Source organism: Rhipicephalus sanguineus, unplaced genomic scaffold (genome assembly GCF_013339695.2).
Source record: "Rhipicephalus sanguineus isolate Rsan-2018 unplaced genomic scaffold, BIME_Rsan_1.4 Seq216, whole genome shotgun sequence".
In the NCBI taxonomy this organism is placed as follows: domain Eukaryota; kingdom Metazoa; phylum Arthropoda; class Arachnida; order Ixodida; family Ixodidae; genus Rhipicephalus; species Rhipicephalus sanguineus.
The window spans coordinates 713,888-725,617 of NW_023614789.1; the positions used below are offsets into that span (position 1 = coordinate 713,888).

The 11,730-nt window shown below is 45.2% G+C and overlaps 1 long non-coding RNA gene across 1 annotated transcript; it reads right to left on the bottom strand.

Annotated features, from left to right (window-relative positions):
• Positions 1-639: 639 nt before the first annotated feature.
• Positions 640-6,333, bottom strand: LOC125756582 (uncharacterized). Its single transcript, XR_007414615.1, has 3 exons — positions 6,245-6,333; positions 5,643-5,724; positions 640-753 (listed from the first exon to the last, which is right to left on the bottom strand). It is a non-coding gene; the product is annotated as an uncharacterized LOC125756582 (long non-coding RNA).
• Positions 6,334-11,730: the final 5,397 nt, after the last annotated feature.

Consider the following 11,730-nt stretch of genomic DNA (forward strand, 5'->3'; position numbering starts at 1 on the left):
CGGAGAAGCACTGCACGCGTAAAATTGAATATTGAGAGAACAAACGCCTGCCATTGGGTGTTGCGTGGCTCTGATAAGCACTGGGACTTTTGCAGGAGCGTTTCTGATACGGTTTCCTTTGTATTTCTTTTTTTTTTGTCAACGAGCATATCCGTTTTTTGCTGGCTCTGTCAAATACGACTTAGAAGTCCACAAACGAGTACATTTAAATAAGTGCAAATCATCCGTTACGTGATAGTAACAAAGACTAACGATAGAAAGGAAAACAAGTGCGACCTTGCCGCCGGTAGGGACAGAACCTGCAACCTTCGGATAACGCGTCTGAGCCTCGAACGCGTTATCCGAAGTTTGTAGGTTCGGTCCCCACCACCGACAGGTTGTTTTCTTCCTCCACTTTCCTTTCAACTCTTGTCGTAATTACTACACTACAGTTAAAAAATGACAAACAACGTTCCATATATGACTTCCTTGGCTTCATTGCCTGTTAGTTTCACTAGGTATATAGGCGCCACAGCCACAAGAGCACCACCACGGTGACGTCCACGGGCTACACCATCTAGCGCTCGCCTGTAGACGTGCCTCTCTCGAGGCGCCGCGATTCACAGCGCTTGGCGAAACAAGGCAATAACACTCGCCCCTGCTTGCTCAGAATGTGGATGTATCCTTCTTCATCGGCGCGCTCCCTGAACTGGACGCACGAGACCGACTCGATCTGCTGCATGGCGCTGAGGATTTCTTCCTTCTCCCACGAATCTGCGAATAAAAAGAAGGCGCGTGCTTTACGATAGGAAGCACGCCGTCGTTGTGCGGTTTGCTCGATTGCTCAGATAAACGGGAAGACTGCGCAAAAGCAGCAACACTGTTGCTGAAAAGAGCAGGTTGCCACTAGTATGACAAAACGTGACATTATATTATTATATTATTAATTTATTATTATTATTATTATTATTATTATTATTTATTATTATTATTTATTAATGTATATGCATAAAAAAGGACACAGAGGAAAGAGCGAGAGAGCAGGCTGACAACTGCTCCTATAGAAGGGCAAAACGCCTGCCTACTCTTTCGGGAAGAAAGAAGAGCTAGGGGAAAAAAGATAGGAAAGTAAAGAGAAAAAGATTAGCGAAGACTTGGACAAATATGTAAAAACACGACAAAAAGAATCGCCTATAAACGGATGGCCAGATCTGTTTGGTCCATAAAGGTCAGCAGAGCTCGATGGGCCTGGTCGCGTCGAGAAGCACACACTCTCGGAAAGAGGCAATTGTCAGCGGTCGCACACTTAAATCCAAGGAATCTATATATTCCTTAATCAGCAATGCCCGCTGCGTAACGAATGCGGGACAGTCTAATATAAGATGCTCAAGTGTTTCACAGGAGCCACAAGTTGCACACAACGGACTGTCCGCACGCCCTTGACGGTATAAGCGTTCGCACATAAACACACAGCCCCTCTTAGCTTATATAAGAGTGCTCTGGAACGACGAAGCAAGTCACGACCACGAACAGGGGGGAATGACTCGTTTGCAACACGCTGATCTGGGTGCTGCTTTAGGAGGTGTCGTATCAGCAGGTGAGCGTTGTCCATCATACGGGAATTTTACGTATCCTGCAAATCAGGCGTCATATACCAGATACCGCTGTCGTGTGGTAAACACGACGTCGGGCAAAAGGGGCGGTGTGTTATTGCAGGGGGCACTGCAACAACGTGAAGAAAGGGCGCGATTGCTGCTCATTGCAGCTCCCTTTCTTCAAGGGTGTTTCACTGTGCGCAAGCACAAAGACGAAATGACAAGATTGGTGACTGAATCCGCAACTATTGAAAAATTAGGCCAAGGTTGTGTCAGTAAACATTCGCTATATTTATTAAGCAAGGGCCTATCGTACATCGATGCTTCTCCGTTTTCGCATGTCTGAGCAGTATAACTTCATATGTAAATTGCGACCCATAGCTTCTAATGTTGGGTCGCAACACTAGAACCTTAGCCCTCGTGTGTGTTCCTTTTTGTCTCTGCCTGTAAATCGGGGCCGATGTCTCTAAGCTGTCCTTTCTTAAGTATTCCTTGCCATTGGTCGGCCGGCCATGATATGTCCAGCGTCAGGACTGACGTAATATTTATCTTACCAACAATTCCAGCGTAAGATGCTCGTTTTAATTGGGGCCATGGTGTATCACAGGCGCGGTTATAATGAAAGAGCACCAGTTTCAGAGTGAACGCGAAGGGCAGATGCACTCAGCTTCTAGATGAATGCGCTGTCGCGAGTTAGGTAAAGCAGTTTATTATAATGCCAGGCTTGCCGTTGTTTTCATCCCTTTAAGGCTATGCACGGATGTAATACTACCCTTCTTCAACAGAAAAAAAATCCATGTACAGGTATGTAAACGATCTTTTTTTCGTTGTTGCCATATTCATGGCACTTCAGATGACTGATGCCATAATTCTTTTATTAGCTCATCTGTTAAGGATATGTGCAGTTGCCTTCATCCTTGAGAAAGTTGGATTGTAATGTGTTCTCGTATTTTCCTTCGGAATTATGTTCAAGAATTCCTTGAAAACTAGTTGCACAGTTCTGCAAGAACTATCGTTCGACTGTATGCACAACTTCGTGTTATTTGCGGATGTGCTATCCAACATGATTGTTGAGCGCAAAAGACGGAGACGAAAAAGACACAGAGTGCACAGGACGAGCGCTGTACAGTACAGCGCTCGTCCTGTGCACTCTGTCCTTTTCGTCTCCATCTTTAGCGCTGCAACAATCATGCATGCATTCCAACTAGCCCAACTTTCCATTCTGCTATCAAACAGTTTCAGTCGGCGGACTGAACTTCCGCAAGCACCACGGCGAATTCTCGTGGCGCAAACGTGCGATGCGTAGTTTCAATAAAAGAGAGAACTACAAAGGAAAGGAGATGAAGAGAACTAGCGCCGACGAGAAAAGAGATGGTGCGGAAAAAAGTGACAAGAGTGAAGGAGCATTTTCTTTCTCTTCTGCTCCCTTTTTACTTGTTTTTTTTTTATTATTTTCCTCTTCCTTAAAACTATATTAAAAGCCTGTGTAGGGAGAATTTGTTGCAGGTTTTGAAGAAGGTCTGTTCATTGACCGAAACTTGGCTGTCGACTCGAATTTCACAGATAACAATCAGTAATCAGAGGCATAGAACGCGCGTGAAACTCACCTGAATAATGATATCGCTTTGCCGCTGCTGTACAGAACTTAAAAAAAAAAGCAAGTTCCATGCAAATGCGATCACCGCGACTGTCGGGTATGCGCTCTCACCACTGCAGAGCAGCGAAGAAAAGCAATGGCCAAAGATATGGCGAGATCAGCGAAATCACGGACTGTGGCATTTGCTTCTATTACCTTAGACTGACGTCTCCTCCTCACCCCACCCCTTTTACGCGAGCGTATTGGTACCTTGCCTCCTTCGATCCAAATGCAGGTGTTTAATTCGACCCTGCACATGGGCTAAACAGAACAAATAGTGCGATGCAGGATGGCCCGAGTTTAGCGAAACTTGGAATCTTTTCGAGCTCTGGCAACACCCCCTTTTGAACGAGCTAATAGTACGAAAAGGTCAAATCCACCCCTGAGCGCGCGCTGCGTTTCGTTGGTTATGATGAAACGCGGCGTCACGTTAAGGGCGGTCGGCATGGGTGGTGTCTTCAAACCAGAGGCATCTTCTTTCATTTGTTTGTCGTTCCACTGAGTGTAGAAGTGCACCCATGCAAGCAAAGTACCAGAAACTTTACTAACGATATTTTTATGAGGTACGCGCTGTTTAATTCCTTTTCAGGCGTTTGATGTTTGCACTAAGTGTCATTTAGAATAATCAGCACCGTGGCCTCTGAGATTAGCTCCGGCCGAGTGCCTTACAACACCGCGGCCGGAGCTAATCGCCGAGGCCACGTGTATAATCGCCATGGTCGGCCTGTACATTCTAGCGCGTTGCTCAGTACAGCGCGCGCCCTCTTCGCCCTCTTATTGATCGTCTGCTCGCTCCCCTAGGCACGTGCGCCCGGCTGATTAGCTAATTGGCTGGGCGGTATACCTAGATAATTAAGTCAGGACATGCTATAATTAAGTTAATTAAGCCAGGTCATGCTAAGGCCGAGCTAATTAAGCCACAACTCACTAAGACCATGCAAATGAAGCCGTGTAGAGTTAAAACCGAGCTAATTATGCCCGTTCTAATTAACGCGACGCTAATTAGGGGTGCGCTAGCTAAAACCGAACTAATTAGGACCTTACTCACTAAGGCCACGCTAACTAGGATCGCGTTAATTAAGCTTATGCTAATTAGCGTCCCCCTATTTAGTACCTTGTTGATTAAACCTGGGTAATTAATGTCGTGTTGATTAAACATTACCAGTTAAGACATAACTATTTAATATCATTTTATTAAGACCTAGCTAATTAATACCATCAAACAGAGACCGAACTGATGTGGTCTTCACTCCGAAGCAGACCGAGCAGACAGTACAGGAGCCACGTAAAAAGCTGAAAGAAGCTAGGTGATCACAAGCCCGTCGATGGCTCCAGCCTTGCACGAGTAGTGCAAGCTGACCAAATGATTTCATTGCAAGGAAGCTGCTGCTTAGCGTCCACCGTATGAACCGCTCGACAGGCACACCGGCACTATGACAGTCACGATTTGAACTGGGCCCTTTTTAGGATCGACGAGTTTGTACCCGAGAGAGAGAGAGAATTTTATTTGAAGGCAGAGAGGTCGGCCTGAGCTAGTGCGCTCTAGCCTAGTTCGCACGTTAATCAGTTTGATTGACAGATGCCCGCGGCGAAGATCGAGTCCGCCAACCGCGTTTGCTCTTGCCGAAGAGCAGTGCACACGCCGCAACGCCAGCGAGCGGCACGATTCTATAGGCATATTCGCATAGACTGCGCACACACGCACCAAAAACTAAAGGTTATATCATCACGTGACTACGATGTCTCACATTCAATTTCACCGCGCTCACGACGTACCACTCACAGCCATGAAGCAAGCGCCCCTGGTCGCATCTGCGGTGAGAAATGTTACTATTTACATGTTGGTAGAGACATTGTTTCTACCGATTCGTTACTCCAGATGAATTTTCAGACGTGTAATGTAAGTTGCAGTAACCTGTCTATTTATTTATCTGTAATATTCAAGAGAAGCGAAACGAGCTGCACAAGAGTGCTGCGTGTGCGTCCTTGTTGCTTTCGAGAGTGGAAATTTCCATGCTGCAGGTGGAACGAAAGAACTTGCCCGAAAGAGGACAAACGCCCACGGACACGCCTGTAGGAGGCGCGATGTTCAGTTGGCAAAAAGATAGCGTGACAATCACGCTGTCGTCGCTGCACTGTTGAAATGTTGACTGAGTGGCGGCGTTGACGCGTTCGCACGTGGTGTTCCTTTGAAAACCGCCGCAAATGCCGCACGTGCATCTGTGACGCCATGCTCGTTCTTGTAGCCATTTTTATCAACGCTGCTATCGCGCGCTCCGCACTGTCTTCCTATATCATGACCGCCGTAGGGCGAGCTCGGAGCAAACTCGTGTGCCCGAGAAGCTCGGGCCATCCTGCATAGCACCCCAGGAGGTGACGCCACGATACGGTTATGCACCGTTCGCACTGCACAGTGTTAAAAAATAACTCACCAAAAGCGTCGTCGATGATGTAGTGAACTACGCCTCCAGGCCACAAAGGAGTCTCTTTTGTTCTCGCCCTAAGGTCGGAAACCTGCGGTGCACTCGTGAGAAACAAACCGAAACGTAAGCAAACGAGGCAAGAGAGCGAGGCCACCACTTTCCCGGCACCCGCATAAGCATGGCAATTAAACGCAAAGCAGTCATCAATCATAACGATGTATCAAAAGAAAAGAAAAAAAGAAGGTATTTTCCGACATAAAATGCTACGAGGATCACTGTATAGCTATTCTAATTGGAACGTTGGTGTTCCCGTCCTCCGAATCAAGGACGCGCCAAATTTCAAATCGAGGTTTGTTGAAAATATATTGATTTCACTCTTAATTTTCTGTCCGAACCTAGTCACAATATAGTCAGAGCCAGTAGCGTAGCCAGAAATTGTTTTCGGGGGGGAGTGGGGGAATAAACTTTACTTTATGTATGATCGTGCGTGCGTTTTTATGTGTGCGTTTATATATACATGCAAACTGACAAATATCGGGAAGGGGGGGGGGTGGACCCCTCCCCCCTACACCTCCCCTGTAGGACAGCGGTCAGAGCCCAGGGAAACGTACCGATGTGATTGGTGGCATGTAGATGTCCCCCTCGATGATATCTGTCACAGGAAAAGATGAACACAACTGAATTGCCAATGCGCAAATTAAAAAAGAAAGCATGATGATAAAAAATGGGTAAAAATCACGACGCATATAACAAGCAACTTTTGCAATACGCTTCAGTCGAGAAATCTAGAAAATGACTGTCGATACAAACACCATGTTGTATGCAAACAAGGCAAGACAATCAGCTTCAGAAAAACCCTAGAAAAACGCCCTAGTATTTATCACCTGCAAGTGCTGTAAGACCTAAATCCCTAAGAAATCAAGCTATGGCTTCATTTATGTATTCCTTTAATTTAGCTCTGTAGTTAACCCGCAGGGATTCGTGTTCTCTGGTTTGGAATCTCATCGTTTATTTGTTCACACTTTAGCAGTATAACTACAACAAGCTTGATCGAAATTAGTTTTTTTTAATGTTAGAGAAGCTCGGTTCCGGGAGCGAGCAAGGACAGCGCTGCAGCATTACATTTCAGGATGAAACTCCGCAGCGCGAAAAAAAGGCATAAGACAAGAGGAAAACGGCAATGACAAGCGCTACGGTAGCGCTAGCCTGAATAATAGCCCGATCTCTAGCATTGTGCATTTCAAGTCACGTTAGCTCCTTCTCGCGCAAGATAACCACTTCAATTCGCACGCAGCGAAGCGATACCAAAACATCGCAACGCGAAATGACCCAAGACGATCTGGCATAGCTATATGTAGTGGCAAATGTATCCCGTATGCAGGGCGTCATGCATGCGTTAATTTAGTTCGCCGCCTGGCTGTGTTATGGATGCACCATATTTGTTGGTATACCAGCCTACCACAACAACACAGTAGTGATTACGATATTTATAAATTAGGAACTGCACAAATTTCTTGTGGGTACGTTATGAGATAATCACGAGGTGCCACCCTTTTCATTAAATGGATGCACCACTCTCCATGGTGGTTCCTTGACCGATGTCAAAGGCTGCACCGGGCTAAAGAGTTGACGGGTGCTTTAAAAAAGACGTTTACATGTTGAACTAAAAATCAGCAAAAATACACGATTGTACACGATTTTTAATATGCGCGGTGTTATTCAGCAAACGCCGGCTCACGAAGACATGAGCCCGAAAAAAAAATTAACTTCCGTGAACTCCTCAGAACGTAAACAATGCAACAGTAGTCTGACTGATATATTCGTCCGATCTGACTGCGCCCTGTGCGTACACTTGTTCAATAAGACGGAATATGGCCAGCTGGTTTATGTTGACCTTGAGTGTGCGCTGATCTTCTAATCAGCACAGACTCAATGACGTGCAGGGGTGGTCAAAAGTTCCCAGGCCGCTGTCCCATGTAATCCTATGGCAGCGTGGCTTGGGAACTTTTGATCACCCCTGTACTTGTTCCTTGGGAGAAAGCGATTCGCGCTGTAGATATGAGAGCTACGTAAAAACAGGTCAGTTAGAGTTATTATCTAAGGCCGTCCTTTCGTATTTAGAATAATGTTTGCTTAGCTGCGCTTGGCGACAATGAAAAGTTGGGAGCCATTCAATAATACCGAAAGATCAGTCATTGGAAACAACCACGCAGAAGAAGAAAAAGGAAAATTTGTGGAAACCATTGACGATGGTTGTCATCATAAGCGAATTCCGAACGCTTGAACAAAAGTAATCACTTGAAGGCGTGCTTGACGGCAAGCATTCGATGCAGTGCGGAAAATTAGGTAACACTAGTTGTTTCATTGCGCAATTACATATAAAGTGTCGTCATCTGGTAGATATCTAGCAGTGGCTAATGGGGGAGGGGGGAGAAGGCAGCATGCGTGTGTCTTAGAGAGCTCTAATCATTGGCGTTCAGCATCGAATGCGCCCTGGAATTCAAGCATTGATACATATCATTGTTGCACGTTCGCCTACAGATGAATAAATGTTAACTCAAGCACAACGCACTTGGCGTCGGCCTAACGAAGTTCAACTTCCAATTACCACAATACGCCAGCATAAAAGCCAACTACGCATGAAAGACCAAATTGACAACATGAGACCAACTACCAACGCGTGCCCGAAATTACCAGCATGAAAATGCGCCTAAGAGCCAAAGGAAGGCATTCGGTTTAAAAGTACGCAGCCACTTAAGTCCCACGGCTAACACCCAAGTGCACGGTCAGCGATATTATGTGCCGTCGCACGTTACCTGGTATGTCGACGGCCCCTGTGTAGATTAGCAGACGCGGGTTTCGCCGAAGACAACGAGGGCAGCACGAACAACAGCAGTGGCCATAGAAATGCGGCCGCCATGACAGTCGTGGAAATGGCGTCGTTCGCCGGGCATGGCCTATTCTTCCGCGACACTGCGTCGGTGTCCGATGGCACGCATCCTGCCTCACCGACGCGCGTCTCAAGTCACTTCGCACCAGCTGTCGTTGCGGAATACCCTTCGCAGCCGTACTAGCAATGGGCAGACTGTATACAGAAGGACGAGCATTCTAGCCTCACTTATTGCGACCATGTCAACCGCTTTTCCCTGCGATTGTGACTTTCACGCGCGTTCTGGGCTTGTAATACTACTTAGATGTTATATAGGGGTCATTCCATGCCAACTGTCCCAGTCTGGGCGCTCGACAAAAATCAATTTCTCTGAAAAATCTGAGAAAATTACACAAATATAGACATTAGTTCTACAGTATTCTCCCAAAATATTTTGAGCAGCAAAAATTTTTCGGGCAGGTGAGCGCCATTTGAACTTCTCGATAGTGGTGGAAAACCAGGTACAAAAGAAAATTCGCTATAAATCGACCGTTTCATGCATTCATTCAAAACTTGCTTTTTCGTGTTTTGGAGCAGCGCGCTTTCACTATAGGATGGTGCTTAGAGTAGCTTTATATTTCACTCCTTGGCGCGTAGGTAAAATTGAGTAAATTGCAGCTTTTCGGGATTTTTTTCACAAAAGACGATTCTAGACCAAATACATCAATTATTTTTATAGAATCTGCATAACACGTACTATCTTTTAAAATTTTTGTTTTGCCTGTGTGCGACGCACAAGCTCCAAAATAAAATCCTGAACTTGGAAAAAACGCTACATTGGCCTATGTTCAGACGTCTGTAAACCCCTAATGTGGTCCAAGGAAAATAAGCAGAAAAGCGCATACGATTGAGAATCATAACACCTTTGTCCACAGAGAGTTTAATCGAAGTAGTTTTTGTTTTAGTCAAGAAAAAATTTTTGAAGTTTAGTCTCACCATTGCATTATTTTGCTATGGGGGCAGTACAAACGACTGAATTTACTCCATAAAAAAAAGAGGTAGTGTATTCGTAGCACATGGTTTTCAGCTCCTTTTGTTAGTGCTTTATAATGTATTACATATCAACAGGGCTGGGCAAAGATACTTGAAATTGTATCGCGATACGATACGGATACTCAGGCAAGAAGTATTGGAGATACAGATACAAGATACTCCCGCAATAATTGTATCCGATACGATACTTGGCAATTGTATCTTAAGATACTTCGATACATTCTCAAATTTGTTATTATAGATTCATATAATGTAGCAGCAAACGCCTACACACGAAAATGTGTGCCTGAACGTCACAACGAGTAGTTTCAGGCAATTTTATATAGGCACTGAATTTTCTATTGTCTCAACAGGTAAGTTGACAATACTTCATGCTCATAGACATTAAGGGCGCCGTCTGTATTGTGTTTCTGTACTCATTCAATGTGAATGTTTGATACACAACCACCTCTCTATTTTACTAATATTGTTTTTCTGTTTTAGGCCTTCTAAAATATTTTTCCTTTTACTAATCGCCACGTAATGGGAGCTATAAGCGCATGGGCGTCCGGAGGGGGGGTGCAAGGGGGGGGGCTGCCCCCCCCCCCTGGAATTTTGGATAATATCTTTCTATGCAGTAGCAATAAGCTGCACACGCGTTCGCTAGCACACAAAAGGTCCGAATATCCGTGTGAAACGGCCTTCAGGATTGCCAGCCAACTTTGCACGTTATTACATATTATTGACTAACCTTGCCGGTCAAGTTACGGTAGTGACACCCTCCCACACCCCCCCCCCCCCCCCATGGATGCACCCCCCTGGAAAATTTCTGCGGACGCCCTTGTATAAGCGGCAATAGTGCGAATAGCGGCGGTGTCCTGCGACGCCTTGTGCAACTATACAATACGTCTGAGACATATCCGTGTGCGTATGTTCTCTCGTTGAAGAAAAATTGCTAAAAGATTGCACGTTAGTGAGTATATCAACAAGAATCCCTTACGCCAGCGCTAAGTAGAACATGGAAACTGATTGCGTTTTTACGTCATCTACGTATACACCAAAAGTCTCAAACTCAGCCTATAGCCGGCGGGCTGTAGTCGCGAAATTTAGCTCAAAGGGCTGGACAGTGAAGATGGTGGGGTCGGAGAGAGTTTGAACAAAATGACGTTACCATTTGAAAGGAAGCCTTTCCCATATCTCATATATAGGTCATTTCTGAAGGGGATTTGGAGTCAGAGAACATCGATACCGATGTACACACGAGTGAAATCTGGACGCCGATTGAAATATAGAGTTTTTGTTTCACGGTTATGTTTCAGCACACCACATCTTCCTCACGAAAGAAATGCTTGAGACGACCAGTTATGTCTGCGTAGCTCACGAACATACTTATTTAGAAAAAAACAAATAGGACGGAGACGGTCATGTGTGCCGGCCGGGCAGCTAGCGAACGGTCTCAAACCCCGTATACACCATGCGTTATACCCCCCCCCCCCCCTGAAAGAAAAAGTCGCTATCAGCGTTGTTACTGCTGTACACCTGCGGATATACGGTATTGTGCAAACGTCTTTTACGGACAAGGTAAAAGCCCACACCGGTATTTGCGCCGTCGTGCGAAGGCTTATTGACGTTATTGGGATGATATGGCAAACCCTAGCTGGTCGGCAAGCTGAGAACGCCTCTCATCAATTGCAAAAATGACAAGCAAGAACCGCTGTCAGCGTAGTGTATAAAGAGTTGTCCTGTGAAGCAGCTAAAACAAGCCCCTATAAGTTGTTTGGAAGGAAACTAATGTACTTTGAGCAAGAAGGGCAAAACTTTTAAGATACTAACAGACATTTCATTCCAATGAAACAAAATAGATCTCAAGAAATTTCATGAAAATTTCTTGAGATTGAGGGAACAAAACAGGCATTCAGCAAAACAAGGTTTCTCGAATCGCGAGAAGGGTGGCTCCTAATGATTTTCATTATTATAATGCAAATTCAGTTTCGCTATTTTCTTAAGCGGTAAGGAGAATATTTTGTACTGTATACTCAAGACACGTCCATAATAATATATTTGTTTTCAAAATCACCTTGGCAACATGTAAATGTGTAAACAGCAGTAGAAATAAAGCAGACAGTTAGAAGAATAAAGCAGAAATCTTATTTTGGGAGCGCTTTACAAAAGACATCGCAGTGACCAGACCGGAAA